This window comes from Sorex araneus, chromosome 2 (genome assembly GCF_027595985.1).
Source record: "Sorex araneus isolate mSorAra2 chromosome 2, mSorAra2.pri, whole genome shotgun sequence".
Classification (NCBI taxonomy): Eukaryota; Metazoa; Chordata; class Mammalia; order Eulipotyphla; family Soricidae; genus Sorex; species Sorex araneus.
The window spans coordinates 102519289-102536561 of NC_073303.1; positions in this window are offsets into that span (position 1 = coordinate 102519289).

Below are 17273 nucleotides of genomic sequence, written 5' to 3' on the forward strand. Positions count from 1 at the left end.
TGTTCAACTTGAGCCTTGCATTGTCAAATTTTTCATAAACCCAATACCTGTGTGTGACTCACCTATGAGGGGGAGGGTATGATTGAATTGTGATATAATTGACTGAATTTGCTTGTGGCATGATAAATCTAAATGTATAGACATCTCATTTTCAGGATATGCATCAACTTTCATGCATTTTACACAAATATTCTTCAATGTTCATTTTGACAGGGGGTATAGATAGAATACTCCCATAGGCCATATCTTCAGTTATAAATAACCAAAGCATTAATGGGGAAATTGAGGCTGAGACCCTTGTGAAAGCTTCTTGGTTCAAATCTCAGCTCTATACAGTGTCAACTTTGCAAGTCACTCTTGTTTCTAAGCTTCAATTGTCTCATTTGGGAATGATAATGTGCCTACTTCATACAAAGATTTTTAAGACTCTAATTTGATAATGTTTATTAAATATTTAGTACAGTCCCAGTGCTTGTCATAAACATTTCCCAAACACTGGTTATCATCATTATCATTATTATTACAAGAGGCTGAAATCCATATACATTTGTAACATGTTGATTAGTAGTTTATGTTTATAGAGATGAAACAGGAACATAGCACTTCGTGGTGATGGAATATCCCAACATTACAAGGTCAGAAAGATGTTTGTTGCAGTCTGATATGCCAATTTGCATATACAGTGGTTGTTTCCCTCATGGCGGCAAGATTCATAGGTTAGTTTACTTAACAAGCCTTTCCAACTGTGCCCTTCTCCATAATAGGAAGTAAGGGAATTAAACATTTTCTTTTCCTAGCCATCTTTTGTGATTAAAATCAAAACCTTTTGGGAAGAGCTTCCTTTCCCAACTAAATCTATGCAGCCTATTTGATGCCTGAATCTTGATTTCTTATTACATTCTCAAATAAAAGGAACAATATTACATGAGAAAATACTTACTAGAGTTGGTTTAAGAATTACCCTAGATTTTCTCCATGAAAGCCCAGGATTCATTTATTATATGAAACTGCTAAAGCTGTATTAATGCTCCTTGTTAAAATGCACTTTTAACACAATTATGTAAACTGGTAACTCGGAAACTTTTCAGAGCATTTTTGCTGATGTTGATTTTATACACAAGCAATAGGGATATCTATGTTCACAGAAGAGACTTTAATAATATTTAATTAAAGGTCATACGAACAGTAAGCAGAAAAAAAAAAAAAAAAAAAAAAAAAGAATTACCCTAGAGACTCATGGAGCATCTTGTGCCACAAGTTAGGAAGTGCTAAAAAAAACAGAAATACCACCATAAATGGAGTACATCAAGGAAATTTAGAATTATCCAAAAGAACTCCCAAATGAAGCAATTTAAGGAATAGAATAAGTACAGTAGCATTGAATCATAACCCTAGATATAAAATAAATGTCAGACCTTAATAAAAGTGGGAAAATAATAAAATAAAATAAAATAATACAAGTGCATATAGTACCAAAAAATAAGTCTATCAGTGTTTGTGAATATAAATTAAGAGGTTCATATGCAATGATTGGAAAGAAGAATCAAATTCTTGGGAAGAATTCCAAAAAGTGCCATTTGTGCCTGCAGGGATAGGTTTTTAATTTTATAAGAATGTAAGTGTGATTTGATGATGTGGAAATAATGGTGTAGTATGTGAGACAGGATTAATTCTAGTTCTTATGTTGAAGTTCCTCATTTCCATCAAAAAACAGTGGTATAAACATTTCTTTCCATTCGTCCTCCATTCATCAATGATCTCCCCTCTTGTGGATGAAAGGAAACTCAAGAATAGTGATGATGGTCTCTCCACAGAGCAAGTTAAGTGAAGGCCAAATAGTAGAAATGACATCTGCATTTGTATGTTCACTGAAGCACTGTTTACAATAGCCAAAATCTGGAAAAAAAACAGTGCCCAAAGACACATGACTGGTTAAAGAAACTTTGGTACATCTACACAGTGAAATACTATGCAGCTGTTAGAAAACATGAAGTCATGAAATTTGCATATAAGTGGATCAACATGGAAAGTATCATGGTAAGTGAAATGAGTCAGAAATAGAGAGACAGACATAGAAAGATTGAACTCATCTGTGGAGTATAAAGTAACAGAATGGGAGATTAACACCCAAGAGTAGTAGAGATAAAGACTAGGACGTCTGCCCCACAGTTTAGAGACTAGCCTTACATGCTGGGGGAAAAGGCAGTTGAGATAGAGAAGGGAACACCAAGTAAAGGATGTTGGGAGGAACCATTCGGGTTAAAAGATGCATGCCCAAAGTAGACTATACACCAAAGATGATGGCCACTCAATACCTCTATTGCAAAGTACAACACCCAAAAGGAGAGAGAACAAAATGGAATGCCCTGCCGCAGAGGCAGGGTGGGGTGGTGGGAGGGATACTGGTAACATTGGTGGTGGAGAATGGGCACTGGTGGAGGGATGGGTAAACGATCACTTTATGACTAAAATGTAAATATGAAAGTTCGTAAGCTTGTAACTGTACCTCATGGTGATTCAGTAATAAATTTTTTTTTTTTTTGCTTTTTGGGTCACACCTGGCGGTGCACAGGGGTTACTCCTGGCTCTGCACTCAGGAATCACTCCCTGGCGGTGCTCGGGGGACCATATGGGATGCTGGGAATCGAACCCGGGTTGGCCGCGTGCAAGGCAAACACCCTACCCGCTGTGCTATCGCTCCAGCCCCGTAAAATTTTTTTAAAAAAGAAAAAAGCTGACTGTCACACCAAGTGGTCCAGAGGCAAATTATGGCTCCACTTTGAACACTATTGATAATTTTAGTGTATTTCCTCAAGATAGAATAAAAAGAGTGCCCCCATATAACAACCAGAATGTTCATGAGCACTGCAACTAAACATGTGACCCTCAGCAAGCACATTTTCTACCATCACAACAAAAGAATTCAACTCTCAGCAAGCACTGTGACTAAATGCTTAAGTTCCACAACCTGACAAACATCATGGTAAAATGCGAGCACCACAGCCAGACATGTGCTTGACTCCCAATCACTGCAACAGCAACAACAAAAGAAAAACTGGGAATAAAAAAAAAATAGTACTCAATAGAAACTACAGGCCTTCATAAAATGCCAATTTAACTCCCTAATAAAGTCTTTCTAGTCCTAATACCCTCACCTATGGCCACACATAGATATCTCTCCATTTGTATACTGTGCACACTTTTTCCACTCAGCCAAGCCTGCAAAAATTATTTTTTCATCCAAGGATCGGAGACTTACTCCACTCTTCATATATTTTAATTTGTACTTCATGTGCTCTGAACTATTCCAATTTTCCTTTACAGTTTAGAATTTTGAATTCAGATTGTCTTCCTATTCCCACAGTCTTTATCCAAAGGAACAAGATAGTTTAAAGAGTAAACTGTAACAGAAGTGTAAGCAACAGTATTTTAAATATTTTTAAAGGTCCCACTTTGATCTTTTCTTAATTTTTTCTTCTACCCTCATTCTCAGTTTTGAAGCATTCCTATATTCCGATGATATATTGATCTGAATATAAGATAGAAATTTCCAAGTACAAAATGGCATGTGTAGTGACAGTAAGAAGGCAGGAGGATATATTTCCAACTTTTCCACAAACCTCAAAGGATGGATAGCTGAACATGTAGAACTTTGAAACGGGCAGAAAAAAAAAAAGTCTAGAAACTTAGCAGAAAGTAGGGAATTCACATTTATGGTAGTTTCAACTTGATAAATTGTTTTGGAAGCCAGGCAATATTATACAGTCTCCAAACGCCAGACAAAAAGTTCAAAATTTTTTCAACAGCTATAGGACAGACTAAGGTCTCAATGGAGGAAGAATGTGATTGGAAAAATATCATGTAAGAATGGAAACATCAAATACCTAACGGCAATAGCAACAAGAGAAGGAGAGCTGATCTTTAGCAGGAAACTTGCCACTAGGGTGGGGCAGAGGCAGGAAGTAAGTTAGGGAAGGGAACACTAGAACCTAGGGGGGAACAAGTATCTTGGAGGAGGCAGACTGTGGGAGTACTGGTGAAGAGATTGATGTTGGAACATTGTACTGAAATTCAATCATGAATATCTTTGTAATTTTGTAATCATGGTGATTATAAAATATATATACATGTATATTTGGCAAATGTATAATATATTAAAATATATGTAAGATATGTTGTATATATAATATAAAATATTATGTATAATTATATATGTAATATATATAACAAGAAGGATCACAATGGAGACGTTACTGGTGCCCGCTCCAGCAAATCCATGAAAAACAGGACAACAGTGCTACAGTGCTAATATATATATTGCTTTCCAAGCTAAAAACACAATAGCTGTATTTCATCAGATGTTTTTTTCTGTGTCAGAAATAGGGTCTCAAGTTTCCTCTGTATTATTTTATTTCATTCTCATTGCAATCCAATTAGAATATCATTGGTGATCCTACTTAATAGATAAGGAGACTAAGAGTAACTCTGAATGAGAGTTTTATGAAGAATCATTTTTCTAGTGTAATTACTGAGGTATTTTCTCTCTATAGGGTTATTGACAATTCATTTTCTTCCATGTGAGTGCCATTCCCCTCTCAAAAGGCAGTTTATTTATCATGTCTCTTGACTTCAAGCTGTGCTATGATTCCTTTGGTCAACAGAATGTTGTGGATAGGATATGTCTATATCTCCAAATTCTGTTTTGGAGATTTTTCATTGCTACCTGTGTCCCTTATAATCTATCTTCTTAAACTGTGAATTGTGACCCTCCCACAGGAGGACAACTATACACATGGGGGTAACAAAAAAGTTTGCAAAATAAAAAGTTTCTAAATATTTACTCAATGACCAATTAATTTTAAAATGATCACATACTGTATCAGAGTTATTTCTGGAAGGATTCACTCATACTGCACCCTCCCCCACCCCCCCAGGGAAGAGATTGCTAGTGGAAAAAGTTTTAGACCTATCTTAAAACACTCATTTGCGTGACTGACCTTTCTCAGACCCCAGGCACCAAGTTATAAGAAACCCATACTAAGGAAAGAGATTATGTAAAGATGCTGGCATATTAGAGTTTCCAGTCAACACTGACCATGAACTTTCAGGTAACACCCCACTCATTCGATATCATAATAGACCAAGCTGAGCAGCCTCCAGTCAAACCTAATCAGCATTTAAAAAATCCTGGGGAAAAATATTTCCTTTATAAATTCCCAAATTTTAGGGCAGCAATATCTATAGTAGAAAATAACACCACCCAATAAAGAAAGACACTGTTAATGGTACTCCCTTTGCTTCCTAAAAACCATCTCCTGTAGATAATTTATTGCATGGATAGGTAGAGTTATGAAATATAAATAATATAAATAAGAGGGACATATTATGAAATATAAATCAGAGGGACAATTCCAGGTTTTTGTGTTTTTGACCATAAATTTCACTCCTTGGCTGAATAAATGGTATGTGGATATAAACTCTCCCCCAAACGAGGTGTTTTTATTAATCTTTTAAACCTAGATTACCAGGCCTTCTATTAAGTATTGACATTAAAATTCCTGTCACAGGAATAAACAAATGATTAAGTTTAAAGAGAAAATGAGTTAACTAACTTCAGCATTTCCACCCTTGCATCCTTTTGAGGGAAAAAACATATATATATATATGTATATGCATATATACATATATATTAATTAATAAGACTGCACTGCTACTTTTTTTTCTCACAGTGTTTATACTTTAGTTTAATCTTTAACTACCCTGGAAAGGAAAGAGTGAAAAAAAAGTACATGATAAACCTATTACGAGGTTTTAGTAAACTCCAGGGTAGACTTTTTTTTTTTAAGTGATATAATTTTTTCTGCATTAGAAATTATGCCTCGCTTTTATTGTGGCTCAGACCTTCCTCAAGCACTTTTCTCATAAATTTTAGCATTAGCATCCTTGGTGCTGTTTAACTGCAGGTTATGTGCTTTTTTTTCAAACCATGTTCTTCTCCAACAGCTCATTAAAAGCTCTCACTCCTCTAATGATTTCTGAGCCTCAGCTTAGACTTATTAGTGCATAAGGTGCAATAGATGCCTAAATGCCAGGTATATTTACCTGATGAAGGGCTCGTGTTCAAAGACATTTGTCTTTTGCAGCACATGCTGACTGTGGCTAATTTCGTTCTCTCTGATGGGAAATGGTCCTTCTGAATCCAACGCAATTTAGTCAGACAAGGCTGGAGGGTAGAGAACGGTACTCTGGGTCATGCAACTTCCCAGTGAATGGACTTCAACTGAAGGAGTGATTGCCAGTGTTGCTAAAGTCTTTCCCACAGGTCAGAAGTGCCTCCTGTGCAGGCACTAAACTTATTACATTTATTATTTTGTTCCTGGTGTTTGTTACAGCAACAGTAACACAGGCAACTAACATCCTTCTAAGTGTGTTTTTCATTAATAATGTTGAAAACCTTTATATTAAACTTTTTGACCTCTAACCAAGTTCCTCTATATTATGTCCAGGCCATATTCCTCAACTGTATTGTTGATAAGTTTATCTAACATTCTTCTCCAACCACGCTAGACAATCATGACTAGATAGAAAGTAAACTTTGCACAACTGCTATTTAAAATATTAATTATTCCTTTTTGTTTATTCTTCCATAGGAAAACAATCTGAATTCTTATTCCATTTATTTTTTAATCTGTTTCCTCAATATTTTATAGCCTCATTTCTTGTTGAACATTTCTAGATAAATTATGATCTACTCAAGTTCAACTCCTCAATTTCAGAATGCTTCATACTTTTTCCTTCATTGTGTCTTATTTCATGAATTTTCTTGACCTTTGAATCATTTCTCATAAAAACTTTGTTCTTCCTTTTATGAAACAATGAAAATATTTCTAGTATTTCCAGATAATTTTTTATATATTCCCAGCTTAAATTAATTGTTCTTTCCTATGTTCCCACAGCGTATGATGTTTTTTATGTTTTTCTTTTCTATTAAAGCCTGACAAAAAGACAACATGGCATAGAGGAGAAAAGTAAAATTTGGAGTCAGCCTCTTGGGCTTGAACCTGGCTCTGCCACTCACTGGCCTTATAAGCTTGGACAACATGTCTTATCTCTTTCATTTTCTCCATCTTCAAAACGAAAATAAGAATAGTTTCGACCAATGGTTTATTCTTTTTTCTTTGCTAATGGAGTAAAATGATTAAAGATTCCCTGAAGCCAATTCTGATAGAGTTTTCCCTAAGGTTCCTTTGGTGTATTTTATGGATTTATGTCTAATCTGTGGTCTTCAATCCACTTAAATTAACTTTTGTGTGTGATGTAAGGCACAGATCAAGTTTCTTTCCTATCTCTCTTTTTCCTTTCCTTTTCTTTTTTTTTTTTTTGCTCCATCTTCCCCAGTACATCTTCATTGTTTCACTTCATGCTTCTAGATCATTTGTCACAGATTAACTGTCCATAAGTCTGAGGACTTATCTCCAGATTGTCAATTTGATTCCAGTGGTCTGAGAGTCTGCGGTATTTCATTACTGCATAGTTTTCATTATTATAGCCTTACAGTGCAATTTAAAGCTGGAAAATGAAATCCCTCCCATTTTCTTTTTCCCCAGAATAGCATTGACTCTGAGAGTTTTATGATTTATAGAAATTTTAGATTTTGCTCTAAGTTCTTAAATAATATCACCAAGATTGTGATAGGAATTGCATTAATCTGTATAATGTTTTGGGTTGGATGGTTATTTTGAAAAGGCTAATTTTCTGAAATGTGAACATAAAAATATATTGCCCATTTCTTGATGCTGTTTTATTTCTTTCAATAGTGACAAAAACTTATTGTATAAGTTTTCAACTTTTTTTTTCAGTTGATACATAGGTATGTGGTGTTTGGAGACACAATGGAGTTTTCGTATTTATTGTTTCTTTCCTTTCTAGTTTGTTATTTACATTTATAAATGAAACTGAAACTTTTTTCAAGACAAAAATTTGGGCTATAATGAAAAGTCCCCCCTTAACGGTTCCTGCCTCATCGTGGTGAGTGGGTGGCAATGGTGCCAACCAGCAAAAAGCTAACCAACAGGTGCTTCCCAGAGATGCAGGCAGATGCAGGGCTGGACTCCTTGCATAGACTGTGTCTATCTGGCCAGTACTTTCTATGTGTGAGCAGCACGTCCATGCACAAGGTGTGTGGCGTGTTTATCAGTGTACAGATCATTACAACATGCCACCCGCATGGCAGAGCAAGTTGGCAAGCTACCTGTGGTGTATTCTATATGCCAAAACCAGTAACAAAAATGGGCCTCATTCCCCTGTCCCTGGAAGAGCTCCCAGTACAGCAGCGCTGAGAAGGTAGAGCAAGGAGAGGCTGCTAAAATCTCAGGGATGAACTAGGCTGCCAAAATGAAGAAGTACTAAAATGACTATTTGCACCTTTAACACACATACCCTGGCATCAGAAGCATCCATTGAGGACCTGATGGTGCAAGCACAGAAAATCGAGTACAATGTCATTGGATTGACTGAGACGAGAAGACATTGATCACATCATGCCATTTTCGACACTAGAGAAGAACTATTCCTTGGAACATGCGACAGTGGTCGGTGGTGTCAATGTTCAACATAAACTTGGCCATGAGCATTGATTAATTCTAATGTCTAACAACCCGAATCAGATGCTTTGAACAAATGTGACTCATTGCTGGCAGTTTCTATCTTTGTCGTCTACGCTCCAACATCCAACTACAACGAAGAAGAAATTGAGATGTTCTACATAGAGCTGGAGAAGTTCTATAAAGAAAGACCTTCTTCACAGTCATTGTCAGTGATTTTTTAATGCCAAGATAGGACCAAGAAGGTCACCCGAAGAACTCCACATCGGACCCATGGCCTAGAATGGAACAATCAGGGTGAGAGACTGTCTGAGTTCATCGTGTTGACCAAGACCATCCATGGTAACTCTGAGTTCCAGAAGGTGGAATCTAAACATTGGATATGGGAGTCTCCTGGGATAGACAGTTCTACAACGAAGTTGACCATATCATATTCAATCAACGGTTTTGCCTGACCGATGTCACTGTTGTCCCAAATTCCAAACTGTATCAGGCCACTGTCTCTTTCATGAGAAATTCTACTTCACAGAGTGGGGAGAAAGGCTGAAAAGTTTAAGAAGAGAACTCCCACAATGACCACCAACTGGGAGCTCCTTGGCACTATTGCGGCAATATGGGAAGATGCCATCATTGTCATTGACAACATCAATGAGGAATATGATCGACTGGTTCAGCACCTCCATGATTGTGTAAGGAATACAGAGAGAGAGAAAACCACAGAAAGACGCCTGTCTTCGGAATCTCTCGAGCTCATTTGCCAAAGTGGTTTGGCATGAGCTTCAGGCAATCACAAATTAATGTCTGAGCTCACAAAGCTGTGCAGAGAAGTAATAAAGGAAGACCTCAAAGAGAGAAGAGCAGCAGTGTTGGCTGATGGGGCAGAAGCCGGAAAAAGTATTTGGAACTCCTGCCTATACAAAAGTATTCACAACTCCATAGCTATACAAAAATGTGAATTTTTGCTGCAGGCTGCAACTTTGATGAAACCTGAGGGTATCATGTAAAATAAAATAAATCAAAAGTAGAAGGACAAATACCAGGTGATATCACTCATATGAAATATATAGAGAAACAAATCAAGGAAATAAACTGTCAGAATCTGACAAACCCTTGAATTTGGTATATAAAACTGAGATTACTATCAGCAGGATTATGGCATTGGAAGAAGGTAAAAGTAGACAGAAAAGTTCCATAAAGGATAGTGATAGAGGGTCATGGGCATTTGGTGGAGTGGAGGTGCAGCAATTTTACATTAAAAACAAATGTTAACACTATTTTGTCCATGTTATTATGCCTACAATAAAAAACAATTTTAAGACCTGTATCAACATCCTAACAGCATTATGATTAATGTGTGACAAATTGAAAGTGCTCTGTAAGTATTTTTATAATTGAAACAATGAGTAAAAGAGTTAATAGAACACTGAACTTTTAAATCACTTGGTATTATTCTAGAAGCATAATACTGATTTGAGAACTTATGAGAAAGATAAATTACTCATTCCTACCCCTAACAACAACCAGATTAGAAACCCTGAGCATGGATCCAATAATATGTTTTAACATATTCTTGGATCAATGTTGATACTCAACTACATTTAAGAACTATCCTCTAAATCATTTTAAAGGATGATTTTTTAGTTATCACTGACTATCATTGCAAACCTGTTAATAGCAAGTTCAAATAGAATATCAGATAGTGAATAATTCTAAAGGAGTAAAGAAGTCAGCAATAAATTAGGTCAGTGAAAATAGAATCAAAGTATCCTGTCACAGGATGAAGCAAGAACAAAAAATTCCAGGGGGAAAAAAAAACAAGTTTCCTTCTTAGTCTTTCTTTTCTCTTGGAATCAGGAAATGTTGGGTAACTCATAATGAAGTATACTTGCCCAGCATGGGTGAGTCCTTGGATTTGTTCCTCAATAACAGAAAATCAAAAGGAAAAGGAAATCAGAAAACGCTCATGATTTGTTCTTGAGGAGTATTGATGACCATTTTAATGTAATAAGAAATATTAAATTATGTCACTGTCAGTGACATCCCGTTGCTCATTGATTTGCTCAAGCGGGCACCAGTAACGTCTCCATTGTGAGACTTGTTACTGTTTTTGGCATATCAAATACGCCACGGGTAGCTTGCCAGGCTCTGCCGTGTGGGCGAGATTCTCTTGGTAGCTTGCTGGGCTCCCCACGAGGGACAGAGGAATCAAACTCGGATCAGCTGTGTGTAAGGCAAATGCCCTACCTGCTGTGCTATCGCATTAAATTATAAAATAACAAAAACTAAGTTTTCCCTTTTTTTTCTTTTTTTAACAATGGGGTTATTTCCTATGGGAAATTTTACTGAAAAATATAAGATACTTTTGGTTTTACCATCTAACATAAATATGAGTGGAAAAACTAAAATGTGTCACAAAAGTGGCTGAATGCAACAGCAAGAAATATAGTTCTGGGGGTTGGAGTGATAGTACAGAAGATAGGGCACTTGCCTTGCTTTGCAAGCAATCCAGATTTGAGTCCTAGCACCCTATATGGTCCCTGAGCTCACCAGGTGATCCCTGAGCACAAAGAAAGATGTTCTGAGCACCAGTGTGGCCCAAAAACCAAAAAAAGGGGGGAAGAAGTAACATAACTCTTTTCAAACTAAGGCAATATAGCAGATACTGCTGTCAAAACAAAAGGCATTTTAATGTATACACATGTATGAAAATATAAATTAAAACATTTGGATTCACCCAATACTAGATTAAAACATTAATATACCTATAATGGGCTTCTAATACATCAAAGGAGACTATGCACTCAGAATGCTTTAATTAAATAGCACAACACAGCATAACACCATAAACATCTATTTCAGTCTATCCCCTTTCTTACAAAATATGTAAACAAAATCTCTGGCAGCTGGATATACCAATAGAAAGATGTATTTGTGGTTATGTTTAGAGACAGTAAAATTGTTACAAGTGTATAAAACAATTACAATTGTGCTCTTCAATAAAGTAGTATATTCTTACCACAGACTTAATTAGAAGTAAAGAATTTTTATTGAAAATGCATTGGAAAGCTCCCAAGAATAATTTTATTGTTCAAGCACAATATTACAGATTCCGAAGGTATTCAAGCACAGTATTACATTATTCTGAAGAATAAATGATAATTGATTGTTGACTTTGAAGCTTTTCTCTTTTAGTTCAACTATGGACTGGAGCGATAGCACAGCGGGTAAGGCATTTGCCTTGCATGCAGCCAGCCCGGGTTTGATTCCTCCATCCCTCCCGGGAAGAGGGAGAGAGGTCAGGAGGCTACTGAGAGAATCCTGCCCACAGAGCAGAGCCTGGCAAGCAACCCTTGCTTTATTCAATATGCCAAAAACAGTAATAACAAGTCTCACAATGGAGACATTTCTGGTGCCCGCTTGAGCAAATCGATGAGCAATGGGATGACAGTGCAGACAGTGCTACTGGGGATGGGAAAACTGTTCACATGACCTATAGAGAAGTTAGCCTAAAGTATAAAATTACTAACTATAGTTTTCATATGATATTTTCTAGATTTCCTGTAAATTGAGGTTGACAACATAAATTAAAAAGAACACAAAATAACAATAATAGTAACTATTTTTATTGAGCATCTCTTCAAGAATTTTTGTGCTAAGTATCTGCCAGATATTAATTTGTTTAATCTTTATATCAATTCAGGGTAGTAGGTATTATGATTCCTGTTTCCCAGCTATGGAAATTAGTAAGAAGAGAGAACAAGGAACTTATATGGAATGGATAGAAGTTCTAGAGCAGAAATTCATGTCTTTACTGTGCCACACAATATATCACTATATTTCCAGGCATTCCTAATTATCTAGGGAGCATTGGACTAACAGATTCCTCAACTAGTCCAATCTTTCCATTATATTAAATGGGAAAGTGCTTCTGCAAGTTTACATAGATGGGTCCAGAATTTAGGAACCCCAAATTTCAGTTCAATGAGTGTCATTCCCCCTCTTCCCTAGGTTCAGGATAAAATGAATCTCTTTGTTTCTTAAGTCTACTTATTTGCATACATACTACATGGTAATAATTTCTTAAAAATGGTCACCTAAATAAAAACTATTTTAAGTAACACACACACAACCTGCTTATCCAACCATATTGCAAATCCTATGAAAAGCACCATAATTTGCCCCTATGATTCTCACCCTAAGTATATTATATTACTGACATAATATTAAAAGAAAATCAAATTTATTCCACCTTACCAAGTCTTTTCAGAAAAAATACCTGTGTAGTGCCCTCTCTCACCCCTGCAAATCTGCTTTCATTAAGTGAACAATCCCCCCAACTATGCCTGATTACTACCAGCCCCTTGATCATTCCAGTTGCCCCAGGCGTTAGTGTCACCTCCTTTGGGAAATGCACTATGTGTGGGGAAATTTTTTTTAAATATCAAAATCAGAGCATCAGTCATGAAATTTTTATATATTTTATTCTGAGTAGAACTGGGATTCCACACTACCTCTGTTTGAATAAATTTGTTATAGGGTTCCCTAGGGTTCCCAAGTTTTATCAGCACACAGTACTTCTCTTCACATCTATCTCCTCAACCAAAACAAATCTACTTAACCCATTTTCAGATTCTAATCATTGGCATCTTAGTAAATGGCACACGCAGGTCACTCAAGCCAAAAAAGTAACATTTCCCCTTGACAATCATTTATTTTTTTCCCATTTATAATCAATCCATCAGTGTTGAGAAAATGTTTGCTAAATGAAAAAAAAAAAGACATTTACTTTTGAGTTCCTGTGTTGGTCTGCACTTAGAAGGACAAATTAAGTTTCAATTACAAAATTATTTTGTATGTAAATACACACACTTATACAAATATCTTTTCTGGATTACTGCATCTGTCATCCCTATATGTCTTTGCAGCACAAATTTCCCCTCTGTGTCAAAAACCCAGGTTTTTCACGAGAACCCAAAATTCTGAACAAAACGTTGGCACACTTAAGAGGATCTTCTATTTTGAGTTCTCAACATTTGTCCATTTTATTCTTCCAACCCATCTTCATTGTTGGCTTCTGCACAGATCATTGGTGTGACCCTGAGGAGAATTCTGTGCTCTGCAAAGAATTAGCAGAGCATGTTTTGTTTTTTTTAATTTTTAATTTTATAAGGTGGTTCATATGGAGCAATAGCACAGCGGGTAAGGCATTTGCCTTGCATGTGGCAGACCCAGGTTCGATTCCTCTGTCCCTCTCGGAGAGCCCAGCAAGCTACTGAGAGTATCCCGCCACATGGCAGAGCCTGGTAAGCTACCCGTGGTGTATTCGATATGCCAAAAACAGTAACAACAAGTCTCACAATGGAGACATTACTGGTTCCCGCTCAAGCAAATCGGTGAACAACGGATGACAGTGCTAAGCAGTGCTAAAGATGGTTCACAATATTTGATTGCAGTTAATATTCAAACACCAATCCCACCACCATTACACCTTCCCACCATTAAATCTGAGAGGTTTTGCCCCAAGCCCCAACCCCTGTCCCAAAGCACAACCGAAATAATATATTTTGTATTGTCCGTTAATGGAAAACTGTCTTATGATGTTTTATGGTCCAGAAATATGTTCACTCGTACGTCAGACTCAGCCCGAGCTTGTGGGGAACAGCTTTGAGCGTGGGGGTGGTTGGGTTCTGGAGGTTTTTGGCTGCCAGGGCTGGGTCCCTTGGAGCAGGGCGGGCTCTCATCCATTCCCCTCTGGGGAGCCCTGAGTGAAACAGCCTGGCTCGGAGTCCCGTGGCATGGCTATGGCGGCCTTCTGGGAGAAAAAGTCATGTAATATGAATGGTGGCCGATGAGGAGATTATCTGGGGTCTGCAGGAGGTGGCTTATGGGAGTAACCCTTGGGTCACCAGAGACTGGGGGGATACGGGCAGAGGATCTCCACTCCCGATTCTATTGAGCCCAGAGTCCAGGGTCACAAAGTTAGAGGATGGCTCTTTAAAGCAATAATCTCCACTTGGTCCTAGTCAAGAGAGTAATAAATGGTTGCCAGGATTGATTAAATAGACAAGTCAAGCAGAGGCCTCTCGTTGCTCATGAGTGTTGCTATCTATCTGAATGTACTTGCCATGGGAGAAACAACACATCACCTGCCAGGCTCATAGCAGTGGCCGCAGACTGCACGGACCCCGTGGTGTGGCTGCCCATGTTGAGAAGAGTAGACAGAGGTTAATAAATATTTTTTAAAAAAACAGCAAACCATAGAATATTTTATTTTCCTTTTTCTTTCTTGAACAGAAACTGACATGAGAGGTACCAAGTTGCAAAGTTTTGGCTGAGTATTTTCTAAAATAGTAAAAGGCCCTAAGGGTGTGATTCCTACTTAGCCTAGGTAAAAACATCTCAACCAAGTATATTCGACCTCTGATTGTTACAAAAGCAACTGAGAAGGAAAGAGAAAGGGAATGAAGAAGTTTTAAAGTACCTTAAAAATGTTTTAAAGATTTACTGACTTCAAATTATAGACAATTTCTGGGTTATGAGCTATTATAACTTTATTTATTATACCATAGATGGTATAATAAATTATTTATTTTAATTTATTTTATTTAATCCACAATTCAATAAATATTTTTCCTAACTTAAGAATAAATTTTTCTTATATTCTATTCAAAAATAGTAAATCAGTAAATGAAAGTAACTCTGAACAACATATAGAATTTTAAATTCTTTAGCAGCCACATTAAAAAAAGTAAGAACCAGTATACATAAGTTTTAGCAATATATTGTATTTTCCCCAATATATAAAAAAAAATCATATAAGTTGTAAATCTAAAAGTTAGTGAAATAGTTTCTTTTTTTTAGGCTAAACTTTTGAAATACAGTGTATATCATATATTTATAGAACATCTCACATTTTTAAGCAAAATTCTTAGCAGATTATAGTGAAATATCCTACCAAAACGATAGCTGTTTTTAATGGAAAAATATTAGATTTTAAATCCAATTTTAGAGCTGTTGGTCTTTGGCTATACACTGCTTTTCAAGTGCTACAGGAAGGGAATGGCTTTAGCTTTTATATTAGCATATCTCTAGATACTAGAATATAGTTTTTGCATTCTTTGTAATAATCATAATCTTTATCATAATATTTGATGTGTTGTCAAATCTCCAGTCTTCCTTACATGTCATTCACCAGTTATTAGCTAATAAGATTATAACAAATGACTCAAAACACAGGAAAGTTTAAAATTCAGAGGAAGTAAAAAGAGCCAGTTTGATTTATAGCTCAAAACTCAATTTCCTCATCTATGAATAGAAATAAAGTGACTTAGAAAAAGGCTGGTTCTTTTCAATTAAGTTCTTTCCTGTATTATGAAGAATGAATGATTTCTTAACCATCACTGTTTTCCAAGAATATATGGTTCAGGTAAAGTTTCGTAGTGTTAGCCCTTACACCTATTCAATATGATAAATGGGAAATGGGTTCCTTCCTGAACCACTAAATGATAAACATCAACTTCCTGGATAAGATGAAGGAGGATCACCCTTGAAATCTTCTTGCTCCCCTAAAATCAGTTGAATCATGCGTTAAATTCAAAGATCTATTGTGATAGAATCCTGAAGTCCAGACATCTTCGATAAAGATGACTGAAACTGAAAAAAAGAGAGAAAAGAAGTATTTCTAAGGAAGAATTAAAGCAATTAACTAAGAGTCTCACCCCTCAAGTTACAAGTCTAATAAGTTTCCAGAGGTTGGTATTATAAACTCTTGATAAAGCAGCAATGCTGTGGAAATAAATGAAAGCAATCCAAATGAGAACAAGCAAAATCGATCTAAACAGAGCTTCTTATAGCAGGGGTGTCAGCTACAATCATTTACACTTGGCAAGAAGTCAAAGTCAGTGGGTGGAGTGAGCACGCTTTATAGTGGAGAAAAGGATTGACTTTCGACACGTTACCTGTTTGAAGGCTGTTTATGTAAAAAAGCTGGAGAATCTAACCAGAGATAAAGTGTACTGTATGACTGCATACGGGTCTATATCTGTTTTTTATGGTTGGTCTTAAGTTAGGAGTAAAGGGACAAAAGCAGTTAAGTTTGGCCAATTGGTACAAAGAGGACTTATCATGTGGTAGCTATACAGATTATACATTAGCAATGTAGTCCTATATGTATAATGTGATCATTGTCCATGTGTATATTTCAATATCTTCATATGTCATTTTGGTCATTCACATGCCTATAAGAATTTGACCAATATAGAGGAACTAGAGACACAGATCTTCATTGCTCAAAGTGATCTCCAGAGCCAGTGGTATTCCAAAACCTTCTTCACCATTTAGTTGTCTTAACAACATGGTAATAATGTGATGAGAGATAAGTGTGCAGGGACATTTAGGAATTCATGTTATAGATGTTATAGTATAACAAATATTGTGAGTAAAATGGAATGTATTATTATTGTGATCACTATGACAAGAACAATTAATGAATATTCCTAGAATATGCATCTAAACAAAAAGTTTCTATTGCCAAATCCGAGTCAAAAAAAAGATATTATAGGTCATGAGAGTCATATTATTTTTCCTTAAAGCAATGTATATGAGTGATTCTTTATTTCATTTATCAAAGTAAATAAAGAATTATATTCAAGAGTACAATGCCACTATGAC